General features: G+C 41.9%; 1 protein-coding gene and 1 long non-coding RNA gene across 3 annotated transcripts in view; one reads left to right on the plus strand and one right to left on the minus strand.

The window, feature by feature from the left end:
• The window catches only part of zfhx4 (zinc finger homeobox 4), a 71369-nt gene extending 59656 nt beyond the window's left edge, over positions 1–11713 (minus strand). For both annotated transcript variants that reach the window (XM_046877709.1, XM_046877708.1), the window contains exon 1: positions 9076–11713. The gene's annotated coding sequence lies outside the window, so the exon portion shown is untranslated. The remainder of the gene's footprint in view (positions 1–9075) is intronic.
• Positions 11714–16919: 5206 nt separating this feature from the next.
• Positions 16920–27500, plus strand: part of LOC124403876 — a 25193-nt gene continuing 14612 nt past the window's right edge. The window contains exon 1 of the long non-coding RNA XR_006928966.1: positions 16920–17050. This is a non-coding gene — a long non-coding RNA (uncharacterized LOC124403876). The remainder of the gene's footprint in view (positions 17051–27500) is intronic.

Raw genomic sequence — 27500 nt, forward strand, 5'->3', positions numbered from 1 at the left:
CTTTGTCTTGTCGATGTAGAATTAATAATCGCTAAGAATGGGAGATTGTTGTTGTTGTTATTGTTGTTGTTTAGGAACATGTGAATTAATTAATCGGGTTTTCAGTGAACTGATTGTTTTTTTTATATTTTGAGCAACCTGGAATGAAGAGAGGTGTTTGTGGACTTCACCAGCTATGTACACTACAGACATGCCAGACGTGCTGCTGTTGGACAGAGCATGAAGATAACTGAGCAAACATGGACCATATGCCTGCCAGGGACACACACCTACACACACACACACACACTTACACATATACATGCACACACTTACTCATTCACTCTCTCGGTCGATTCAGCGTCACATTTCCACATATCGCCTTGTTCCTACATGTTGGCGTTCAGACTTGCGCTGCTGTCGCCGCTCTTAAAACGTCTCTTTTTAAAGATGAGCACGAGATGCTGTTTATTATTTTTTTACTTGATGCTGCTTGTCTGATTTCTGACCTTTCTGCACTGTCATTTTTCACCAGAAACAATAAAGGTTTAAAGTTCAAGGCCCTTCAGTGAAGGCGGAGCTCTCCGACTCCCGGTCCTGTAATTATCTGGTATTATAAACATAATCACAGGCCAGGTATCCGTGCACGCATTCCAGGCCTGTTAGCTAGATGTGAAGCGGAGTATTACGCACCGAAATATCTCAAAAACACGTAAATAAAGTCGGCCGGCGGTAGACACGATGGACCTGAGCCGAGCCGGTGATATCTCTCATTTCTGGAGCCAGAGAATTACTAATTAACTTAAAGTCTGGGCTTATATTTAATTAGAGAGCGCTCCAAATGAACTTTAGACCAAAGGCATTTGCTTTTTAAACAAACAGCGTACTGACAGCTGTTGCTAGTTTACCCTTCGCAACAAAAAAAAAAAAAAAAAAAAAGAGAGAGAGAGGTTTTCAGTGCCATTGTGGGGTCGATGCTTCATTTGGCGAGAGCTCGAGTGTTCCGTTTGAAAATTGTACATTTTAATTGGATTCCACTCCAAACAAACAACTGTCATATGTAATTAGCATGGGCTTAGATTAGGACCGCAATATTCCATTATCGAATCAACCCGAATGTCACGCAGCGTACCGACCCAACTGGCTCACGACCAATCGACTTCAACTGATCAGTCGCGGTGTCCAATTCGCTTCCTGAAAAACCAAGAAATAAACAACTCAAAGTATAATTGCTATTTTTTTCTATTTTTTTCTTCTACTAAGATTTAATTCGTTAATTCAATGCTTCGCTGTAGAAAGGAGGGAGAATGAGTGATAAGAAAAGGACACAAAAAACAAAAACTGTTCGAGTTGCGGTAAAGAAGAGCGACGTTAAAACAACCGCCGGATCGCTGCCGTTTGAAGCTCCGGTCCGGCCTGAAGCGTGGCCGGGGAACGGAAAGTCGTGGGGTTTTATGTGTCTCAGCGTGTCGTGCAAAAGATGCAAGGGGGATTTGAGGGTCAGTAAGAAATTGGAGGAGAAAACCGAGCAAAGAAAACACATTGTTTCTCGCAGATTTAATAAAATGGCGTTCAAAGAATCAGAAATAACCATCAAACGTCCATATGCACTATAATATCTTCCTTCATCAAGCAGAAAGGGCCTGGAGTGGAAAATACACTCTATACACCACTCCCTCGACCTGTTCCTCAGATTTTGCCAGCTCTCTGCTCCGTGTCTCTTTTTTATATATATATATATATATATATATATATATTTATCTCACTTGATCTTCGCAGAGGCCTCTGATTTGATTTTATGAAGAACCACCCCGAGTGACCTCAATTTCCCCTAATGGCTTTTTCATACGTTTCCGAGTATCCGTGCCTGTTACGCTTCCGAAATTTTAATACTCTCGGCGATTATCCACATCTTTGTGTGGTGAATAACAGCAGCCGGGCAAAGGAACTTTTCCTAGAAACCAAAACTATACTTCAGAAAGATTCTTCGTTCGATCGTTCAAAATCAATCCTCTCTTGGCTCGGGCCTTTTCTTAAAAAAAACAAGAATATTTCCTTATTTATTGATTTATTTATTTATTTATTTTATTTATTTATTGCCTGGACTTTCTACTTTTGACGCAGACGGCCCCAACCGTTCATTTTCTCCACTGCTTCCTCTGTTATTAGCCCTGCTGACGAGATGACCGACGCCGGCGCTAAAAAGTGTCCATGTTAAAGCAAATAATTAGAGATGATTCCAGTGCAGATGCCAGACTGCTGCAGTGAGACAGGAAATCAGAGGTCTAGCATTAAATAAATACTTCGTGTAGATGGCAGCTGCTTCTCCTGACCTCAGGACTGAAACACAAACAGCGGGCAGAAATTGTGTCTGGAAAGCTGCTTGCTTCTCCATAAACACACACATGTAGAGACACACACACACACACACACACACACACACACACACACACACATGTGGCATGGCCAGGGCTAATAACTCAAGCTTATTGTCCTGAGCTAACTAACCATCATGAATATTAATGAGGGCAGACTCTCACTTATTTGTTTACATAAGGCACGACTGGTCATCCATATTCAATTACGGTCTCATCGCTCTTCTCGGAGGGAATAATTAACGTGCTATGCAGATGGAATTGGAGAAGAAGGTGCACCAACACATGTTTGGATATTTCACGTCTCTGGGAAATGCCATCTGCCCCTCGGGTCACTGATCTGAACTGCACCCCTTCAGACAGAGGGCAAAGGGCTTTGAACTTATTTAGAGTATGACCATATCCATAAAACAAACAGTGACGCGGATCTGAAGACTACAGCCGGCAAGAGGGAACTGTCAGGAGCTTGATTTAAAATTACGATTGAGCTTAGGCGAGCGTCCGAACGACAGCGGGACCAAAAACCCGCTCGGAAATTTCACTTCCAACATCACTCAATAGATAATGAACAAAAAAAGATGAATATTTGGGTTTATACTGGGATGCTGTAATAAAGACTCGTGGCTCCGGAAAAGGACCTGTTTTTCCACAAGCACCAAACACACACACACACACACACACACACACACACACGTGGGCCGAGTAGCCCCTGAGCTGCTAGCATCCTCCGCTGTCAGGAGGCTTTGCTAATGAAAGAAAACCCCGCCACCCAGGCCATGCTTGGGTTGTCGACCCTGATTGGTCGAAGCAAGCCCGGCGCGCTCTGCCATGGCAGCGAGGAAGGCGGTGCTTTCCGATTAAACGAGTGCAGCATCTCTCTCTCTTTCTTTCCTGAACCTCACAGGATTTCATACACAGCTCTGGGCCAAATGATTAACATACATGGTCCATCATGTTGATCTCTGCGCATAATTCCCTTTTCAACCGGAATAAAGGCATGAATGTTGCATGCGTTATTCCCCCCTCCCCACCCCCCGCCCTTTTTTTCCCTTATTCTCTCTCTTTATTTTAATATCCTGTACAAGAGGCTTTGCGCCAAGCAGCAGAAAGCATGGGAAGAAAAAAAAAATCCCCAGCTCCTAGACGAGACGTGGGGGCCGACAGAAAAAGTAATGCGATCCCTACTGGCCGGAGACCAAAAGCAACAAAAACATTTAGATAACCGTGTTCAATAATGAAAGTTTTCAGTGAGGACAGAAATTACATTTCCTCACGATAACAAGGCCTTCCCATAACAAGGCTCGCGGAGACGTCCGAAACGCCCGTGTCCTCATCACTCATGCGTGCTCGCATGTCGGGGGCCATCGCTAATTCTATTAGCTTCCTCTATTTTTTTTTTTTTACGAAAAGGCAGAGGCGTTTTTTTAACAGCATTCATGCTACAGCTGACAAAGAATGGGAGGACTCTCCTGCGAGTTAGAACATCTGGGAAAGCGTGTCAGTGTGCCGGATCGTCCAGTCAAGACATTAAAGCATGACCTGTCTCACTGAGAAGGGCCTCTTCAAAAATGCAGACGGAGTCCATCCTCCGTGGCGAGTTCCCCATTCACACGGCTGGGGTTAAACCAGGGGGACATCGTTTTACCCTTCCCCGTGAAGTCAAAGCCAACTTCCGGCTCGCTGCTGGAAATATGAATGCTGGGGAGAAGAAAGGAATCGCTTTCTCCTCACAGAGCCCGTTTTTTTTTTTTACTTCTCTAACAAGCTGATTTGACGGATTTAGGAATCACGTCGGCGTGACGTCATCACGAAAAACACAAAAATACCCACGCTTGGAAAAGAACGTTTATTTAAATATAGCATTTTTTCTTTTGCTTTGGAAAATAGAAAAAATAATCGTGAGTCCATTCTCGTATTTTATTTTTTTATCAATATGAAAAAACACCTCGACGCGATTTAATACCTGCGATATTGAGTGCCTGGCCTTCCTATTGTGTCTAAACGCTGCTGCATAAAGCAGCCAGAGCCTCTATTTACCGGCGGAGAGAGGGGGCCATTACCATACATATTACTTCACGTAATGACAAAATCTGCAGGCATCTTGGGAGGCTTCTGGAATATGAAGCCGCGTGCTTGTTGTCTCGAGTCCTCGACAAACGCATCTTTAGGGAGAGCTGGCCCAGAAATAAAGAGAGAGGCAGGCAGCGTTTTCGCTCAGCTTTCATCTCAGTCACTCAGTCATCCATTCAGTTGGCCATTCAAAGCCACCGTGCATTATGCAAAAAAATGCTAATCCTTTTCCGATGCTTTCACACTTGTACAAACCCCCATTCCCCCCAGTGAAAAGCAATTATATCAGTTTACATTTCTGTCAAAAAACAGGATTAATGCAGGGGTACTAGCAATGCGGAGGGTATCCCCCTCGTACTAGCTAACGGAAACTAGAGATTATTCGAGAAGCCATTCTCTTTCCTCCACCTCGAGAGAAAAAAAAAAAAAAAAGTGGAGAGGCAGTAAGAATGTTATTTAATTAGCCGGAGGGGAAAAAGAAGAGTTTTAGTTGCTGTGGAAACTCTTCCCTGACCCGACCTTCTCTTTGCGAAGGCCTGAGCAAAATGAGATCCAGTCTGGTCTTTTAATCAGAAACAAATTACGGAAGAATGTTAGCAGGTTGGATGATCCCATCCGCAGTCTCGCAGTCTCTACACTCGCACATCGGGCGCCATGACAAACGAGACGACGGGAAGGAAGACCACCCCTTTTCCACCCGCCCACCAGGCTCGGATTTGCATATGCAAATTCCCGCACAAGGGAAGCGTGTATAAACAAGTGTCATTGTGAGGCGGATTACTCTGGGATGAGTGTATGTTTTTTTTTTTTTATCTTTTTAAAGGAGGATGGTTGTGTACAGGGCCATTAGTCAGCACAATTAACCCTGTCTCCGTAGAGACTAATGAAATTTCGCTATGGTATGACTTAAATTAGATAGCTGGTTATGCGTTTCCACAATCCGACTCCGAATCCATTATTTGCCCCAGGAACAATGAGGCGTTTGTGCTCGGCTGATCTGTGCCAGCTGAACAAACCCTCTGAGCCAGCAATTTGCATATGTTAATATAATTAAGCGCTAATTACACGAAACTTGCACGCATTCACTCACACTTTCCGCGGGCGCTGCGGAGCTCGAAACTAATCCAGGCGTTTAACCCTTCAGATGGTTGCCACTGAGCAGGGAAGAGGAAGGGAATGTAGTGGTGGTGGTGGTGGTGGTGTGGGTTGGGAGGGTGGGGGCTCGGCCTCGTCCGTAATGGCCTCGGGGCTGACACCAAACGGCCCCCGCTTAATACATTAAGCCAGCTCCTGACTTCTCAGCTTTCTCCAGAGCGGAGCATGCTCTCCAGCCTACTAACCGGCCCAAATTCAATTGGGACTCCCTGCAACAAAAGGCCCACAGTTCCTCCAGCAACAATGTGATAATTTTCTCGGTGCTGTCCGTGGAATCATCAGGACCGCAGACACACAAACTGAGAGACAGCGGTGGTCTTTAATAAACATGCAGCGCAAGGCAAATTCACATCAAGCATAAACAAATCACTCAGTGCTCTCGCTTCTCGGCGAGGCAGCACTCGACGACGAGCGCCGCCGCAACGTGTTTTCTTTCTCCCCCCTGTTAAAATTAAGAAACGAGTCGTGTTTGATGTGCGATTTGACAGGTATAACTTAAACATGTCTCACACGCACTGACAAACATTTCCTTAGCAAAACAGACACGGAAAAGATCCTCATAACATCACACCCGAAGTGAGTCGACGTGCGGATTCTGAGACGGTAAAGGAATCTTTAAGGAAATCAAACAGCCGTGGTCAGATTAAAAGGGCCTTTTGTCCTCATCTGTCTGGATTTCTTTTAGCAGGCTAAATTAAGCGAGTCTCTTCAAAAGGTGTAAGATGAGCCAAATGGGAGGAGAAAAAAAAAAAAAAAGAAAAATTCTATCGCATCTGAAATTCATGCAGCTGTGCAGAATGTAGTCCAGATGGTGCAGGAGGAATGGAGGAAAAAAACAAACACCTGATGACGGACAGCGAAAGCTTAGAGGATCACGATAACGCTGGGGTTAAAGAAAACAGAAATAAACCTTTCAACTCCGAGCTCCACTGTACAGCGTAATGAATTTCCACAGACGCAAATGTAATAACACACCGTTCCTGTGTTTTCGGAGCCTGAGGTTTCGAGCCATTGCTAAACGCTTAATATCATGCTAAAGCAAAACCTGTGCTTTTTTGCTGAGTGCTTCTTAAAAGGCCTTTTAGGGAAAATATACACGATGCACATTTCCCCCGAAGGAGAAAAGAAAAAAAAATACCAGTGTGGAAATGGACATCTTTTGTTTATTCATGGAGCTTTTTGGAAATATGTGCATACATTAAATGTGTGTGAGTGTGTATGTGTGTGTGTGTGTGTGTGTGTGTGTGTGTGTGTGTGTGTGTGTGTGTGTTAAACCCTCGCTTAATAATCAGAGCAATGTTTTAACGTCCGACCGGATCTACGGTCATCTCCGAGCCTCGAAGCCAAACCGAGTGTGTTAATGTCACAAAAGCAGAGACTGTCGAAGCCCTGTGAAGCGCCGCCATGGGCTTGTAGCAACGTCGCTGCTGTGGGGGATTTTAAATCATCTGGCCTCTTCCATTAGACTCGAGACTTATTGAGGTGGAAACCATAAAATATGAGGAAGGGAAATTTAATCCTCGAAATATTGATTTGCACATTAAATATGGCATAGGCGGAGGGCAATCTGGCTTCAAGGAAATGACACATTTTTCCACCCTGAGCCAATCGTACCGCAAGAAACACATCTGAATATCAGGAGCGATTACAGGCCAGGCTCGGATTGCTCTACTGAGTGAACCTGAACGTGCCCCTGTGAGGTCCTCGTCTAACAAATATGCAGATTTTTCTAGCGACTAAACAGCACTCGGAGCAAAACCACGGGCTAACGTTAGTGCCACGAATAAACGAAATGTGTGTCGAGCGAGCACTCGGGAAAACAAACGTTTTAGCCAATATTACCATCTTCTCTGACTAACATTTTGCATAGGCGTTATGAAGGTTTATGGAAATACAATCTGATGTGACTGGATTTACATAATTAGCTCTTTGGAATCTGAATGCTGTTGATTGTACACAAATGATAGATGACTGTCGGTCGAGGCACAATGACACAAAGCAAATAAATATGCTTCTTAAAATAATGCTGTAACCTGGGAAATGTATAGGAATAAAAATAAATAGCAGGGGGAGCTTACAGAGGAAAAAAAAACTCATACAGAGCTTTTAGTCAAAAACAGTAGAGGAGGAATCTAATAATAATAAAAATAATAATAATAATAATAATAATAATAATAATAATAACAACATTTGCAAATATATTCCCAAGCAATCCAGGATCACACCCAAAGCCACAGATACGCAGAAATGATTTTAGGTGCAGAATTAAAAATGCCGCAGGAAATAAAATCGTTGAAAACAAAACGGCGATGAATGAAGCCGAATATCCGTGAAGTCCAAAAGGCAGGGCTTTTTTTTTATCATGTAGAGAAGAAAAACACGAATAACACACACACACACACACACACACACACACACACACACACACACAGCCCCACTCCCGGTTCTCTGCCGGTTTTTATCCTGCGCTCTCCTGATCGATCCCGCCGTGTCACCGGTGCCCCGTTTCCAATCGGAGCCGAGAACCTCAAACTGGCCCGCAAGCAAACACACACACACACACCATCCTATGCTCTCTAAGCCAGGTCTCGTAAAGCAGAGCCACTGATGAAAACTTGATGAGTGAAAAGCTGAGAAGAAGAAGAACACAAGGACGCTAAAAGATGCCTACAAGGAACATCAGGATGGAACTGAGAAGAAACAAATAAACACAGAAATGGTAGCCCAGCCTGAAAACACGGAAGCGGCGCTGATCAACACGCGTGTGTGTGTGTGTGTGTGTGTGTGTGTGTGAGAGAGAGAGAGAGAAGATGAAAGCATAGAGAGAAACATCGCGGTCCGGTTTGGATCTGGGATTTTTTTCTGCATTATTTCTTTGTGTGTGTGTGTGTGTGTGTGTGTGTGTGTGTGTGTGTGTGTGTGTGTTTCCTACAGGGCACCGAATACCGCCAGGTATAAACAATGTCATGGAGGTACATTTTCTGTTTTCAGGACGGAGAACACACTAGGAACATTATGGACTGTGTAAAGATCTGCGGAGGTTTCAGAGATCTGCTCTGCTCTTCACGAGCCGTGTTCTTCTCGCACATGGTGGAACTCGGAGTTATTAAAGAAGCGACACGGGGTTTGATCGCGTAACCCTGCGCGCGGCCGCGACACAAAAGCGCACCGTTTTCTGCGAATCGGAACGCAGTGTGAACGCGTGGAATCGCTTTATTTATATGTGTTTTTCTTCTGTAAATAAAACGAGAGCTTTTAAACGCGGAAAAGTTCCGCCCGAACTCGAGGCTTCACAGGCGGGTTTTTTTGCCCCCGTGACAGCGCTGAGTCCAGGCGGCTCGGGGTGAAGCAAAGCAGCCGCGGAAATAAGACTACAGTTACAAAGAACAAAAAAAGAATAAAGAATAAAAGCGTCTCCGACTCGAATCCTACACGTTCTATTCCATAAAAGTTGGGAGAGAAGAAGAAGAAGAAGAACAGGAGAAAAAAAACTTACTCGTCCCCCCGCAGCTTCTTCGCTCCTTCTCGGGAAATGTTCTGCTTTTTCGGAGAAAAATCACATCCAAAGCAGAAGGTAAAAGTTGGCAACAAAAAAAAAAACAAAAAAAAAAAAAGAAGAAGAAGAAAAAAAAACCTCAATAATCCTCCAAGTATCTTGGAAACAAAAAAATAAAAAAATGTATATAATTTGTAGCTGTAAATAAGAACCGGCTTAGAAAAAGAGACAGATAGATAGAAAAGAGACAGATAGATAGATAGAAGGAGAGAGAGAGAGAGCGAGTCGATCCTCAGGGTCCGCTCGGTAAAAGCCGCACCGACGGCCGCCTCGCGCTTTCGGTTGTGTAGCGATGGAGAGGGGGGTCTCAGAGAAAAAAGGAGGGTCGGAAATGAAAATCCGATGTGTCTTTATTCGGCTAATTATTACGGTTTAAGCCCTGGGTTTTTTTTTTAAACGAAAAAAAATGGCTGATTAAGTTGAGTGCGCATGTCTGTGTGTGTCTATTCCCGATATGCACTCTGGTAATGAGAGAGAGAAAGAGAGAGAGGGAGAGGGAGGGAGGGAGAGGGAGAGAGTGAGAGAGAGAAAGAGAGAGAGAGAGAGAGAAAGAGGGAGGCGTAATTAGTGAGGTGATCAACAGTCTCCGCATTGCAAACGACGCGCTGGTGCAACTTGGTGAAAAAGATTCAGCCTATCGCGATACCCAGGTCCGGTCTAAAGGGGGGGCCATGGAGAAGGTGGTGGGCAAACACACCAAGAGCAAGCTGATGAACATCCTCTACAACAATAAGAGCACTTTTAGAAGTCATTACTGCTTAAAAAAAAGATGACGTTATTATACAGAGTGTGTGCGTGTGTGTGTGGGGGGGGTCATTTTCTTCTTCATCATCATCATCATCATCATCATGCAAGAACCCGATACAGATTTCACGACACATGCGCGTTTTGAAACATCTCGAGCTCAGAAATAAACATCCACATCCTGCACTTTTTGATCATTTGGACAAAAAAAAAAAATATATCACGAGCACAAGAAAAACAGAAAACGAGAAAACGTGTCCCGGTGTTAATGACGTGTGTGTAGAAATCAGCAGGATTGTGTAGGACAATAAGAAGATCCAGAAATGAATATAAACAGGCCCTGGTGCTTTATTAGAATAATGCGCGTGGATTTTGAGTTTTGTATCTGTCGTAATGTTTTTGGATAAAAAAAAAAAAAAGATCTGAATCACGTTAATGCGTCGATTCTTTAAAAAAAATCAATAAAAAATTAGACATTGTGGTTTAAATTGATCTCTGGAATACAGTTTAAAAATAAGATGTGTTTATACACGAATAATGCAGTTTGGTGCAGATGGAAACAGTGCAGCAAAAAAAGCAGATCAATGACATGAAATACAATTCGGTTTTATTGTTACCTTTCTGTTTATGTTACATAAACCAGTCTACAGACTTGATACTTAATCCATAAATGCTAATACTGAAAGGATCAATAGCTCGAGCAAGTTGCATGGAGAAACTTCACACAAAACCAGTCCAAACAAAAAATAAACACAAAAACAAACAAACCGGGCTTCCAAAAATAAACCAAAAAAAAAAAGATTCAATATCCTTAAAGTTTCAGATCATTCCCAGACTCATGGCTCGGGTTCTCTGTCTACTTTTGGTCTACAAATGCTGAAGAAAGCGGAGAGAGAGAGAGAGAGGGAGATCTGCTTTGTGGGGGGAAAAAAAATCGAAGGCGGTTTGGAGTTGAGCTCGGGACCTCATGGTCAGGAGAAGCGATGAGGTCGGTGATAAGGATGCTGTGAGCTGTGCTGGGAAAGCGCGTGCCCTCGGACCGCCATGTCTGGACTTTACGGGTCTTTTGGTCAGCGGAGGCGTGAACTCTGCCCCCTAGATCCACGTTTTTTCTTTTTTTTTTTTTTCTTAACACCCGGGAGGTATCTGAGCAGACCACAGCCTTCACATCGGCACGACCACCAGCGGGAGACTCCAAAAACACACGGAGAGCTTAACAATCATTTTATTTCCATTTTTATTTTATTTATCCTCACGAGCTACAAACGCTCCCCCCCCGTCCCACGCGCGCGCGCGCGCGACGATGCACAGATCATTGCTCAGGACTTTCAGACTCTCCGATTTATTCAGGACTCAGTTGTTTTGCATGTGATTTACATCGCTGCATGTTTCTGACGGATGATGTGGTGCACGTGGCTGCTGTTTACACCCTTGCAGGCGGTTTTTTTTTGTTGTTGGTTTTTTTTTTTTTAATTCTCTTTCCCTCTATTGTTTTCTGTTTTCTTTGCACGATGAAATGGAGAAAAAGTAAGTCGAAATGAAAAAAAGGCTCCCAGAGCTCTCATATGTACTTCCAATTCCAAGCCTCCACATTTCCCGAATTTTCCTTTGCTGCTCCTCTGCTGTTTTTCTGATACGCTTTTAAACAAACATTGCATTTACTCATTAATTATACACAATCTTTAATTAAGCAATTAAAGTCTAAATCACGTGCTGGCCTTTCTGTTGTTGTTGTTGTTACATGAGAGCGGTGATTATTGGTACTAATTTATAATTGCAATTCTAAATCTAATTAGAAGAATAAATTGTTGTATTTTTTTTTTTTTTTGCGATGTTCAAGAAGTATAAAAACGCGGATGTGAGCATGCAAATGATTCTGATTGTGAAGGTAAAAAGCCCAAGTTTCTACATTACACCACGATACACACAATAAGAGCGGATTGTTTTTACGCGATGGATCAGTCGGGTTCTGTGAGTAAAAATTCTGGGTGGGTTCTAAGTGCCTGGCGCCCTCTGGGGTGGGAGAAGGTCACGTTTGGACACTTTCTGACCCTCAGCAGTACAAAAACAGTCAACAACAAAACAACACTAGAACAACAAAGCGAATAAAGTCAACAGTAAAAAAATAAAATAATACAAAATAATAAATACAGCAAATAAGAACCCCAGCACACAAGCAGACCCTCAGAGTGTTATCTTTAAAAAATCAGAGGGGAAATGAGAACAATATTTTATTCTAAATAAAAAATATTAAACGAGCCTCTACATATATATAAATAATGTGTGTGTGCAAACAACATCGATTTGATTACCTTTAAAAAAAATCATAACTTGTAAACTTATTTTAATTATAGAAATAATAATAATAATAATAATGATAATAATAAAAAGGGATTTCAGCAAAACAACAAAATCAGCGTGGCAAATCGATCCCACAATAACGTGTCCCATGAAGCAAATCTCCAGATCCAAAATTGATCAAAACTGTCCTCCATTACTGCAGCTTCATCCAATAAACCGTGTGCGTAAAACCACAAAACCACATCAGGTTCGAAGCAACAACAAAAAGGAAACATGCAAAAAAAATATAATTATTAGACTCCATATAAATGCTAAAAGTGCATGCCCAAGCAGAATGGAGAAGAAAAGCTGAAAGCAGGGACTACCTGTGGTGGAGGAGGAGATGCAGCTCTCCTGGTTTCTCCGTGGCTCCGCTTACGGCAGCATATGGAAACTCTTTAGAAAAAATGCCTACATTTGGCACATTGTCATTGCAAAGAGAGGAGCGGCGCGAGCGCAATGGCGTTACGGCAGAAAAAAAAAGGGCCGAGAAGTTGAGGGGGGTGAGCAGGCTCGTGCTCCTGCTCCTGCTCGTGCTCCTGCTTCTGCTCCCTCCCCTGCCGACTTATCCAACTTTAATTTAATACGCCACAATCATCCTGAGAGTGCGCGTAATTCCGGCGTCTTTTTAATGAGCGCGAGGACGCACGCCCTGCGTGGGGTTTTTTGTGTGTGTGTGTGTGTGCGCGCGCGCGTGCGGGTGTGTGTGTTTTATTTCACACCTAGGTTTTTTTTTTTTTTTTTTTTTTTTAAGAAAAACACGTGAGTTCAGGCCATTTCTTTTTCCATCGTATAGTAATAGCTGCCTCATTTAAATATGCCAGAACATTTCTACTCTGTGCATCCTTTCAGTAAACCTGCACGAGAAATACTGACCACACACACACACACACACACATGCTTACACAAGGCCAATCCGTGATGCAGCTGTAAAAATCGAGTCACAAATGCTTGTTTGTAAAACAGTGGACCTGAAATCGATGTATCGGGACGTTCGGATCGATGATATAAGCGGAAATCGATGCGCGACACCGGGCGGCGCGTGCACCACAAAAACGCAGCAATAATGAGACGGAACAGGATAAAAGGGGAATGCAAAATAATAATAAAAAAGATTAGAAAAGAAAAATAAAGTAACCTTTTAAATTTTAGACAGATTTGGGTAAATAAAAGCAGATCCACACACAAAACGATTAAGTCGCACTCGTTTCCGAGGAGAAGGGAAACGGAAAAGGAAAAGCATGATACCCAGTGACATGCTGACTGTAAACAGTCCGATCCAAACGGAAAACGCGCGCACTATCACACACGTTACTCCGTGCGCGCGCAGAGTGTGTGCTTTTGTTCCATGCAAATAAATGTGCACGGATATGCAAACGAGTGAGTGATCATCCAGGCCGGACGCACGTGCAGCGGGATCGATGCATGAGATTATGAAGTTGTTGTTGTTGCACCTGGTGGGATTCGACGCGCACGAGCTCACAGGTGACCACGATCACACGGCGATCGATGAGAGGGAGCGCGCAGGATTTAAGCGAGATAGATAGATAGATAGATAGATAGATAGATAGATAGATACATAGATACATAGATACATAGATACATAGGGACAGTAAACCCAGATGTTGTCCACTGTCCAGCACTAAACAGCACTCACATGAACGCGCCTCCGCCCATTAGGACTCCATCTATCTCCCCTCCCTCCCCCTGTTGCCCTCCCTACACTTGGCCCTTGCTCCCTTGGCCCTTGATGCCTCTTTAATAGACAAAGGTGTCTCCTATAGGGCTGCACATGGCTGTCTGGGATTCTCCGTGTAGCCTGGTGGCATTTAGTAAAGCGGAGATCCTCTGCTTTATCATCAGAGTCGGTATGAAAGGATCCTGGAGCTCGGCTGCACCTGCACTCTTTGTTCCGCAGATAACAATAAAAACTCACCTTCATCTTCAAGCCATTTCTCTTCATCATTCACCAGGAGGAAACCATTCATTAATTACTTCAATTGAATCAGGATACATTATTATTATTATTATTATTATTATTATTATTAGTATTATTAGTATTATTATTATAGATGTACAAGCACTAGTCATTTCTGAACCTCTGGTATTTTATATTTGTAGTGTTTTTATTTTTAAACCCACCACTGTCTCCAAAACCTTAGTACCTTTAACTAGCACTAGTCATACTAGTTACTACTAATCCCCCAAAAAATTCCTGCTCTTCCACAAACTAGTATTTATATTTATATGATCAATTATAATCAATTATTATAATCAATAATACAATTATTATTATTATTATTATTATTATTATTATTATTATTATTATTATTATTATTATTAAGTCTATTTAAATAACATTTAAAACAAATAAACAGAAATTAATATCAAACCTAAATTGGCATATTATTGGTTTTATGTAAATAACATTAATACATATAATGGAAAATAAATACATTAATATGCAAAGATAATGGTTTTATGATGGTTATTATTAATTATTAATTATTATTATTAACATATAACCTATGTAATGTATATATTATTTATGTAGTTATTATTCAGAATATATAATAAGAAAAGTATGCATAATAATATTATTAATATTATTTTATTTTACTGGTACTATGCAACTTACATTATGTATTTTTGATTTTCATATTCATTGTCATATAATTATTTGTATTCATTTTCACATAATAATAATATAATAATAATAATAATAATAATAATAATAATAATAATTATTATTATTATTGTACCATTATAACCAGTATCTCTGCATTTTAACGAGGCCCTGTCACAATGGCCTAATAATGTAAATAATCAATAATCAGGTGATCCATCATTCAGTGTTTCGTGTGTGTGTGTGTGTGTGTGTGTGTTGTTCGACGTGTGTCCTGTATATGAGCAGTGATGGCGATGTGTCTTTCCCCCATGACAGGCCCCGGCTGCTTTATAACCCCATGAGAAATCCCAAGGATAGAAGAGGAACACGTTAAAATAGAAGCTTAAAAACTGGACCAACACACACACACACACACACACACACACACACACACACACACACACACACACACACACGAGACTATAGTACTGACAAGGGAAATGTGTACGGACGCTGTGTTTTCTCTAATGCACTATAGAGCTGAGGAGAATTCATGCTTTTGAAATGTTATTGAATTATTGGTCTCTTTGTGTTACAAAAAAAAAAAATTACATTTCCACCTTCTCTTCTGCTCAAAATGAGGGTCTGAAACATCTACATGCTTCATGTCTGTGTCTTTTCAGTGCTTTTCCCTCCCATTCTGTAATGCATTCACTCATATTTAACACTACATTTATTAATAACGACCTGTGCGAGTTCTTCATGGGGTTCTTCGAGTCTCTGTGTTTGCTTGTCACTGTTTAAGGGAGAGAAACACACTACGTACTCCAGGGTTCCACATACAGCACAGAAGCAACCGAGAAACAGTTAAAGATACAGGAGGCACAGGGTGGATCATAAATCACCCATAATTCACTACTGGATCATAAATACATTCCTAAATACTATAAATGTTTCTCGCTTTAAAATAATGTACATCTATAAAACGTATACATTTACATATAGATTTCAATTAATAATATTAATGTGGTTGGTTTTTTTATTATATAATAATATAAATTAACACAATCCTGGATTATATATATATATATACACACACACACACACACACACACACACACACACACACACACACACACACACTCAGTGTGGGTTTGGGTTCATTATATATGTAAGCCGGACCTTTGTGTGTGTGTGTGTGTGTGTGTGTGTGTGTGTGTGTGTCAGTGTATTTTTTAATAGTTTAATGTACAAAATGAAGATACCAATTATCTAATTACAGCTAATTAACAAATCAATTAAGCCATAAATGAGTATTTTTGTATTTTTAACCACCAATACAGACAGCCGTATTTCACGGTTCCACAACACTCAAATCACACGCGTATTGAAATGTTTCCGAGTCGAAAAACAAAACGCCGAAACGCATTACACGTGAGTGCCTGAAACGGTGATGTGTTCTGAAAGCCACGTCTCCGGCTGCACGACAAAAATCTCTTTGACCGCAATTTTTACATATTCGAGCAGAAAAGGTGCTCGAATAAATATATTTACAGTGTACAACTACGGGGTAGAGACCAGACAGATGATTCGAACAAAAGACACACACACACACACACACACACACACACACACACACACACACACACACAAAAAAAGATGATGGGAATCGGATGTGATTATCGGATTTTGTTTAACGGCTGTAACTTTGTTGGACATCGCAAAATCCGTGGAAGACCGAGGCCTACAACAAACCCGTGCAGCGTAGCCGAAGCTCTCAGCGGTGTGTGTGTGTGTGTGTGTGTGTGTGTGTGTGTTTGTTTCTTTCACAGCTCAGCTCTCTGATGGGTGGTTAGTGTAACATGGTTGACTCTAAGTGTGCTCATGCACAGCCACTGGGTTGGAGACTCCGAACCCTATGGAGAAAGCAGCTCCAGCTTTTTCTTTCCACGTTTGAAATGCACCCAGGGGCCAAATAGCTGAGAACAGCCCCGTAGTGCCTCAGCGTAAAAAAAAAAAAAATCTGGAGACTGTTTGCACAGATATTTCAACAGTGCCAGTAGTGAGGACATTTGGAGTAGAAGAAGAAGAAGCAGGGGGGGAAAAAGCAGAGAGCAGAAAGAGGAAATCAGGGAAATCAGGAAATCAAATCTGCATGGTTGAAAGGTGGGAAAGGACGACTGAGGATTGGTGAAGAAGACGTGGAGGATTGGCGTGTGTAAGGTAAGCGTCTGACAGCCTTCTCTTGGCGACCTGGTTTTTTTTTTTTTTCGACGGCTCTCGCAATTTGGATTCATCCAGACTCCATTTTCTGCTTTATGTCTTCGTTTATATTATTTATATATTTTCCAGATTGTGTTCTGTTGTTGCATCCTGGCATGAATTTTTGAAAAAAAAAATGCATACAGCAGGGAACAAAATACACAAGACGCGGATCGATAGGACGGATCTGCAGGACATGCTGAGTGTTCTGTATCATCCCTCTTTTCTTTTTTTCTTTTTTGCTTTGTTTCTAGTTTTGCATGCATCCTGTCTGTGCTTCCTCACCATGCATACATGCATACACACACACACCACACCAGGGGTGAGTCAGCCTCCTCTGGAGTGTGAGAGCTGAAATTATTGGATGATGAGGAGAAATTCTCTCTCTCTCTCTCTCTCTCTCTCTCTCCTCACTGTAGAAAGCTTTCAGCTTAAATCACTGCCGTACTCCAGCCACTGCAGACCATCTCCACAACTTTAATAGGAAGACAGTTAATAATCCCCCTGCTTCTTCTTCTTCTTCTTCTCCTCCTTCTCCTTCTTTTTTTTTCTTTTTCACCCCCCGACCCCCTCCCCAATCCCTTTCCCAAACCTCCCCACACCCCTGCATGCTATCTGTCTGGCCTGTCAGGACCATGCTGAATCAAAAGCAAAAAGTGCTCTTCACAGATGACTGATTAGAAACGCAAAATCACAGAATCCATCTTCATGGTCACTTTTATTATAGTCATTTTTAAACTGACAGCAACCTGCTCGTGGAACAGATTGCATTTCTGACGCAGGGAGGAGGGAAAGCTTATTGTGTGAATCTAGTGCTCCTAGTCTAGAAAAAAAAAGAAACGAAGCAGAAGAAGAAGAAGAAAATATACTTTACAAACGTGTTTGGATCCCACCTGGTCAGAATGATGCCCCTCTCGAACCGCACGGAAACGAAGCATACGAATGTGAATTATAATTCTGATTTTTATAATTCTTAACCCTGCATCTTGTTCACAACACAAGCTCTAACTCTGCGATGTTTCCCTGACGAGGGAAAGAAAGAAAAAGAAAGAAAGAATGAAAGAAAGAATGAAAGAAAGCACTTTGTCCTTTTATGGATGAACAGCATCATTCCCTAAATTAAAACAATCAAGCGGTAATCACGCAGCCGGCTCTGAGCTCGGAGACGGCCTGTTCCGTGTGCGTGACATAAACGAGTGGTAGCGCTCCTCTGGCATGACTCAGTCGTAGGCTAATCCTAATTGACGTCGGTCTACAAATCAGCAGAGGTTACATGTGTCTGAGGTTATACTCATGTTTGGAACAAAAGGAAAGTGGGTCATATAAAACAAGGAGATTTTTTTTCTCTCTTTCTTTGTCTCTCCGGAGAAAGAAAATCTGGAGAGCAGACAGCCTGCCGTATTTAACGTCCTCGAAAACATCAGTCTGAATCGCGCTGTCTAAATATTATGGTTCAAATACGATCGGGAAAGATGAAGGGTCGCGTCTAACGGGAAGGGAATTATTCCGCGTAGACGCTGCCTTGTTTGTTTGGGGTCGGTTTTTTTGTTGTTGTTTTTGTTGCCAAATGCGTATTTCATTTATTTATTTTTCAGATTCGTTCTGCATGTTTCACGTCACGTTTAAAAAAAAAAAAGAAACGTCACGCTCCCGTTCTCACCTCCGAGCTCCGTTGTGCCAGAAGTGGACCAGAAAATGAACACGAGAATCATCTTGTGATTAAAAAATCTTTTATTGTTACACTCAGTCGCATCATTTTTTAATGAACACAAAATAATATAAAATATAATTTATATTATCGGGTGAATTATGAATTCTTTTAATAATTAAAATAATACATTCTAAAACAGGGTTGTTTGCATATCGCGGGGCATCTACGATGATGGTTTTATCGTAGTCTAGTATCGCGATACTGATTATGGAACGATATATCGGCCGGATGTGAGGGAATATGAGAGCAGGGGTAAAAATGTGTGTAATGTGTATTTAGACTGGAGGACATTGAGGGTGAAGGAAAAAAAAAAAACATTTGTCAGTGATGTTGTTCTAAAGATGTGGACCGGTGTGCTCTGGGCAAACAGAGAGAGAGAGAGAGAGAGAGAGAGAGAGAGAGAGAGAGAGAGAGAGAGATGGAGAAAGAAAGAGAAAAAGAGAGAGAGAGAAAGATGAGACCAGGCTGACCGACCCCCGTTTTTTTTTTTTTTTTTATAAAGTAAACGCAAACCAAAAGGAATCTCTACAAAATTCCAAATCCCATGCTCACACACACACACACACACACACACACACACACACACACACACACACACACACACACACACATGGAACAAAGTCAAAGGTACACACACAGAGGATACACTCATGGCCAGGCGTAAAAATAAAAACACACATCTGCGTTAAGGCAAACATGACTCAAACTCAAACATGACTCAAACTCAAACATGACTCAAACACACGTGGTGGAAAAACAGACGAGGAGAAACGACAGACACACGACGAAAAAAAAAACAAAAAAAAACTCAGGTTTCCCACAGGAGTCTCAAATGTGTGTGTGTGTGTGGTTTTTTTTCCACGTGTATGAGATAACACACGGACGCGGCTACAGGAAATGGAGATGGGAGGAAAGCCGGCCTCTGATTCGTCCACATGAAAAAAAAATGGAGTGATAATAATAATAAAAAAGAAAAGAGACAAAAAAATGGCGTTGGGATTTTATTACGTTGGAGAAGTTCACTGATGACGAGGACTAACTGGCGTGAAATTCCCCAAAGAAGATGAAACGTCCCGGGATCACGGAGCTGCAGGAGGGAAACGCCGGATAAATCCGAAACGTTCGCTGAGAGGCAAAAACCAAGACAAACAGCACATCAAACCTTCGCCTGCAAAGCCTTCTTTTCATCCCGCTGGCATTAAACCCCAGACCCCCCTACACACACACACACACACACACAGTATCAAAACAGTAGAGAGGAAACGGTGTCTCCTACCACACCTGCGTTTCCGTGTTCACGTCCTCTGTCCTCGTTACTCTGTGCGTTACGCCGGATCGCTCGAATCCCGTACGGACTCACGGATTGGTGAATGCACAGATAACGTCAGCGAGGTCGAGGGTTTCGGTGTGTTTCAGTGCGGCACGGGCAAAAACAAAACAAAAGCAGGCCAGAACGATTAACTTTTAGCAAGTCTCTGATTCCTGGGGTTCAGCCTCCTGCCCCTTTACCCTTTCTACACCTCCACCTCTACACTCTTTAAAAGAGGGGTAAAAAAAACAAAAACAGAAGGAATTGAGGCAAGAATAGCAGAGGGTAGAGGAAGCAGCATGGGTCATGTAAAATGCATAAGCTGCATTTAAAAATAATTTAATTCTGGAGCTGAAGCAGCTCATCTCCTGCCACCAAGGATCCGGGTGAGGGGCTTTTTTTTTTTCCCCATGAATGCACCTTTTGTGACAGGCCACATTTCAGTTCAGGGGAAGCAAAAAAAAAAAAAAAAAAAAAAAAAGAGAGAAAGAAAGAAAGAGAGAAACTTGTTTATAGGCGCCAAAGCAAATATTTCCCGAGCGGAGGGAGTGTAGCAGCGCTCATCACGCGGCCCTCGCCACTTGTTTATGTGTGCGTCGTGCGGCTTCGCTCTCATTACCTGTGCCATTGGGGGTGATTTCAAATCCACTGACAACAGAGGTGTGTGTGTGTGTGTGTGTGTGTGTGTGTGTGTGTGTGTGTGTGAGGTGCATTACACAGGTCCCTCAACAGCACCTTGACAGGTAACAGGTTTAACGATACTGGAATTCTTCATTTAATCAAAGTTCATGAAACAAGTGCAACACACACACACACACACACACACTCCACTGTAGCGGATTATAAATCCGTACGGGTTTGAGACATATGTTTCCTATAGCGCACATACGCAGGATAATTATGTTACACTTCTGACCTTTGGTGAAGGAAAAAAAAAGGCCTTGAACTGTGAAGAAACGGATAAAACCCAAGATGCCACGTTCTGTACGTTAGACCTTGAAACGATCCGGCGCGAGGCTTTTTTTTCTCCCCTGCTTCTCATTTTCACTTCATATACCCGATATAAGGAGGTCCTTTGTTGCCTGCTTCGTGATTGATCCTAATCAAAACCATTCGCTCCCACTGATTTCTTTTTTTTTGGGGGGGGGATTCGCGGTGGAATCGGTGGCGTTACACACAACACACATCAAAAACACAATGCATAAATATATATATATGATAAAGCCAAGGAGAAATTCACATCCCCCTCCTTCAGAACGTGTATCGAGCATGTAAATTATGCATATAAAGCGGTTTGGAGGCGAAGCGATTCCTCCGGACAGGCCGGCGTGAGTGAGTGAGGACGGGGACGACTACCTGCTGCCTGGAAGGAGATAATCGATAGCAGGAAATCGAGATGTGCGTCGGATCGGCAGCAGTTTAACGCTGATAAAAACGCCCGCTGTCAATATTTGGATATAAGAGGGTGAGCGGGATGATAGAGGAAAGAGGAGTGCGTGAGCTGCTCAGTGTTCAAACAGCCGCTGCGAATGAATGCAGAAAGGAAAGGCCAAAGTGTCCACACACACACACACACACACACACACACACACACACACACACACACACACATTATCTACTCCTGGTAATGCCAAACTCGAACAAAATCAATGTAGCCGAGCTGAGGTTTAACAGGAGGAGTAAGTCTAGCATGACACTTTCTCACTCTGTCTCTCTCACTCTCTCTGATTCTCTCTCTCCCTCTCTCTCTCTCTCTATCTCTCTCTCTCTCTTTCTCACAGTCTTTCAGTCATTCTCTCTTTCTGTCTCTTTGTCTCTGTCTTTCTCTCTCTGATCTCTCTCTCTCTCTCTCTCTCTCTCTCTCTCTCTCTCTGTCCCTGTCTTTCTCACAGTCTCTCTCAGTCCTTCTCTCTCTGTCTCTTTGTCTCTCAGTCTCTCTCCTTGTCTTTCTCACTCTCTCACAGTTTCTCTCTCTGTCCCTCTCTTTCTCACAGTCTCTCAGTCCTTCTCTCTTTCTGTCTCTTTGTCTCTCTCCCTGTTTTTCTCACTCTCCCTTCTTCTTGGCCTCTTTCCCTATGTATCCGTCTCACTTCTTCTTTGCCTTTTTTCAGTTACAGTCTTCCTTTTTTTCATTCTTCCTCTCTCTCTCTCTCTCTCTCTCTCTCTCTCAGGTATTTTAATAAATATAAAGTATAAAGAGAAAAATAAACCCAGGCAAACTTGTGAAGAATCTTCCATAAATGCTTAAAAAAAATCTCTACACAATAAATACAGCAGATCAACACAGTCTTTACATCACACACAACCCTGTGTACACTGTTACTATGGAAACGATAGCGTATGAATTATAAATAAAGGAGGGACCTGACGGATTCGACACTGATTCTGATTCTAACCAATCACAATCCAGAATCCAAGCACACTGTGGATTTAGCTGCAGTGAAACAGCTGAGGTGTGTGTGGAACCTGTGTGTGTTACAGGTCAGACACACACTCATTTCAGACACGTGTCTTAGACACACCTGTGCTACCTGACTGTCCCCTGGATGATGGGGTCACGTGACTGACACACTGCCCGTGTATAAATGAATACTGTTCAGGAGTGTGTGAAGGGCAGAGATATGGTTAAGAGCCACACACATACACACACACACACACACACACACACACATAGGAGCCAGGTTAAGGTTAAGAGCCTCATACAAGTGTGTGTGAAGGTGTGTGTGAATTAAAGTAATTGTATGAATGAGTGTGTGAATGAGTGAATGTGTGAGTGAATGTGGGTGAGAAAAGTGAGCTTGTGTGTGTGTGTGTGTGTGTATGTGTGTGTAAATGTGTTTGAATGTGCATGTGTAAATGTGTGAATGAGCGTGTGAATGTGAGATTGTGTGTGTGTGTGAATGTGTGTAAAAGGGTGTGTGTGTGTGTGTGTGTGTGTGTGTGTGTTTATGTTGAACTCTATTGAACACCTTTAGGATAAATGTGAACTCTGACTGTACTCTAGGCCTCCTCACCTCCTCACCTTCTCACCTACATCACTACCCGACTCTCCTCACAATCTTTAGTTGAATGAATCTCCACAAAATCTAGAGGAACATCTCACCAGAAGACTGGAACGTATTTCAACAGCAAACAGGGACTCAATATGTTCAGAGATGTTCAGAAATGCACACGTTAATCTAACGCTCAGGGGTCCACAAACTGCTCTCTATAAGCTGCAGCACCGCCATGTCCATAACCACATGATCCACGTTTCACCCACACGTTCTTCCTGTTTCACTGAATGAATGTTACTGATTATTGTCTTGTTGCGTCTTTTATTGTTCTGCTCAAGTTTCATCTTTAGTTTCCAGGTTTCATATAAACGAGTTATTATTTTGTAAATATCTGCAGTGAAGATCTACTGATTTGCGCTTGATTGCGCTTTCATTATTACGTGACAAAGTCTTTTATTAGACCAAACTAAACACTACTCCCAGTAATCACACTCGTCTTCAAAAAACGTTCATCCCAGCAATTTATAAAAGTACATCCGTATTCTGCTCGTTCTGGTTACGCAGGTGCTACGAACCCGGCCTTATAATAGCCGTTTCTCAGAGATTCATCTCTCAGGCATTAACACGAGACTCGCATCAGAGAGTCACGTGCATTCTCCATCCTTTTCCTCAACCATGAGTAATTTAGGTTGCATTCAAAATGGCCAGCGCTTCTCTCTTCTCTCACACATCCATTACCTCCCTAAGATCCCTAGAAAATATTTCAATTGGATTGCAATGGCCTTTTAGGCCCCTTTGATCCACCCCTCTCATTTTAAGACCGCCATTGTCCGGGATTCACTATCCGCCGCGATAGCGGGCCTACCCAAGGCAAAGCTCCTTAACCAGCTTTTCATCTGATTCATTATTATTAAAAATTCTGGGATGCACCCATATTACACAGGCCATGTGCTTTATAGATATATACATATATTTTGATTTAAAAGTGCACACGGAGAGAGTGGAATCCATTTAAATAGCACATAAAAAGTTCTCAAGGTGCCAATAATTTAGCTTCATAAGGATTTATGCATTGGGCAACTCTAATAAAAGGTTAGACAGGACCACAGAGGGTTTTCTGTGTAGCGTATGAGCTATATGATTCTTTTTCCTGCAGTAGAACAAAAAAAAAACAAAAAAAAAAAAAAAAAAAAAGGGACGATGTGTTTCATCTTAGCCCAGTATCGTGCACATCGGTCACTTTTATTTGAAATAGTGTGTGTAAGTTACCACACCACTCGTCCAGGGCTTTATTAAGCAACTGTAGACGCGGTAACAAGCGCCATACTCACGTATACTTACATAATAATAATAATAATAATAATAATAATAATAATAATAGCAATGCTAATATTCTTTATAATCAAATACTATACGCCATCTTGCATCATTTTGCAGAGAAAATAATGTGTCCGTATCTGGCCGTTAGCCCAAATAGTTACATTAGATAGATAGATAGATAGATAGATAGATAGATAGATAGATAGATAGATAGATAGATAGATAGATAGATAGATAGATAGACAGACAGACAGACAGACAGACAGACAGACAGACAGACAGACAGAGTGTAATAATAAACTTAATTTATTTGTCACAGTCAGATATATTTGTGTTTATTGACAGAAAATATAATTCTATACTACGGGCAGGTATTTATGCAGTCTGTTTCTTCCGTCTGTTCATCCTTATGTCCACCTATCTGTCTGTCTGCCCTTCACTATGTCTGTCTGTCCATCGGTCTGTCTGTAATTCTGTCTGTCTGACCTTCTGTCTGTCTCCCTGCCCTTCTGTCTGTCTGTCTGTCTGTCTGTCTGTCTGTCTGTCCATCTGTCCGTCTGTCTGTCTGTCTGTCTGTCTGTCTAGGGGATCTGCATGTGGAAATAACACACACGTGCAGGACTCCGGTGTGTTTTTGTGCACTTTAATTAATTGTTTGACTTGTAGCTGAAGTGCTTTTCTATCAGACTGTAAGAGCCAGGCCTTTGACATTTCCTGCAAGTAAAAAAAAATAAAACAATAAAAAAAATAATAATAAAGAAAGAAGACACACAGACAACACACACAACGAAACACCCGGCTCACGCAAAGAGCCCTCCGTCTAATTATATCCAGCTTTGATTGGTCGTAACTTTGCGATGGATTTCTGGATTTTCAGACTACACCCAGGCTTATTATTTTTTTATGATTATTCCGAGAAAAAGTTTCTAAAGGGGAAAAAAAACAGACAAACAACAAGCAGACAGGAAAATGGAGGGGATGACGAAGAAAAAGAAAATAAGGGAGGTGTGCATATGTCTGTGTGTGTGTGTGTGTGTGTGTGTGTGTGTGTGTGTGTGTGTGTGTGTGTGTGTGTGTGTGCATCAATTGTCCATCCCGAGAATGACATGCTTTGTAGCACCTCTGTCACATCTCATGGAGTACAATGGACAGCAGGATCTGTGGCATGATTGGCTTTGCGTCGTCCCCGGAGACGGCGCTCGCTTTGGCATCTCCGCCTGGACTTTATGAATTAGTTACCAGCATTGTCCTTTTTTTCATTGCATGGCGGATGAAACTCATACCTGCTAAGACAGGAGTGCACACGGAGGCGGATTGGCTCGGCTTCAATGTGGAACAAAAAAAAAAAAAAAAAGAGAAAAGTTTCACTTGCATTCACAAATGAAAGGCAGCTGTATACCAGTGTTAGAGATTTGGGCCAAAAAAATTGGCCAGATGAAGGGCAGGTGGTGTGTGTGTGTGTGTGTGTGTGTGTGTGTGTGCTCTAACTTTTTCCCCTTTTTGTGACCATGTTTGTTCAAAAGCTAAAAACCATAAAGCACCTAAAGTCTGGGTGTATTTTTTTTTGGGGGGGTGGCGGCGGCTTTTGGGGGCAAAACAGTAGTTTTTTAGTGTTTGGGTCTGAATGTTAAACTTATATTTAATGTATGACATTTCACACAAATCATCCTGGCCAAAGACATGACCCCGGGGTATTTCTGCAGATTGCTTTTTCAGTACCTCAGCAACTGTGGAATTATTCTTCCTGGAGAAAGCCTTTGAGCTTGCCGAGGTGATCAACTCAGACGGCTGCGGCCATCCCGATCTGGAACAGCTCGGAGAAAGTGATATCGTGATCGCAGAGCCATGCTAAATTGAAAACATCTTTTGGGGAGGTGGAAGCTATATAAAATAGATATATAAATATAAATATATATATATAGCCGACTGGACAATTATAACGTTGTGTCTTATGTTTTATCATTTGCCATCACCTCTATGTGTGTTTTATTGTAAATCTGAAGAATATAAGAAAATACGAAAGTTTAAAAACCTTAAATTATACCACACTGTAATCCCATTTAACACAAGCACAGGAACGAGAAAGAAAAAAGTCCTAACATATAGTATACATATTTGATTAATCACACAAAATGAGTCAGAATCATCTCTTTTTCCCCCCACATGCGTTGCCACATATTTCATTTTTAAGCCTCTCTGCTATAATAATAATAATAATAATAATAATAATAATAATAATAATAATAATAAACATCCCTTTAAGTACAAATGACATCATTCGAAACTGCACACAAACAAATGCATGAAACTCTGAAAGCCACAGGATCGCGTGTGTCCGTCGAGACGCCGCGACCCGCCTCTGCTTCTCTCTTCTCTCTCTAATTAAGCAATTATATTTCAGTTAACACAATTGAAATTGAATGAAGAAAACGAAATGAGAGAGAGAGAGAGAGAGAGAGAGAGAGAGAGAGAGAGAGGAGAAAAGAGATGAAAGCACGTTAAGTACTAATTGTGTACACTCCTCCCTACAACTGTAGTCAACAGAATAATTAGCTGTTTCCCCTCAGGGTGAGGGGGAAAAAAAACCTGTTTTTAATTGGAACCCAGTGGGAATTTTACTTAAATTAAATTAAATCTTTCAGCAACAATGAAAATATAATATGTTTGCCTTTCTGCTGAGTTTATTTACTTCCAACACGCTGTGATCTTTCAGTCTCTCAGAAAAAAAATTCCTGCATGAGGACGGTCCCTGAAGCCAGCTGTGTCATCTATTTATTTATTTATTTATTAAAAACCATGAGCTTTTTGGATAACAGACACAAGCGTAACAATCACATCAAATTGGGGGCAGATGCCCTTTTCCCCAATTTGTGTGCGAGAGACCTTTGGGGTTCTTGGATGGTCAATTAGCCTGCGTTCTGACAGTAGTTTTTTTTCCCCCGAATGCTATTAAAAGCAGGTTCTGCTGAGAGTGAGGGAACGAGACAGTGGACTGTCGTGACTCTTGTATGGAAGATCTTCTCCCGGTCTGCGCCTGGTTTTCTCCCATCCTGTTTTAACCCGTGCAGACTCGGA

Source organism: Silurus meridionalis, chromosome 21, assembly GCF_014805685.1.
Source record: "Silurus meridionalis isolate SWU-2019-XX chromosome 21, ASM1480568v1, whole genome shotgun sequence".
NCBI classification, from domain to species: Eukaryota; Metazoa; Chordata; class Actinopteri; order Siluriformes; family Siluridae; genus Silurus; species Silurus meridionalis.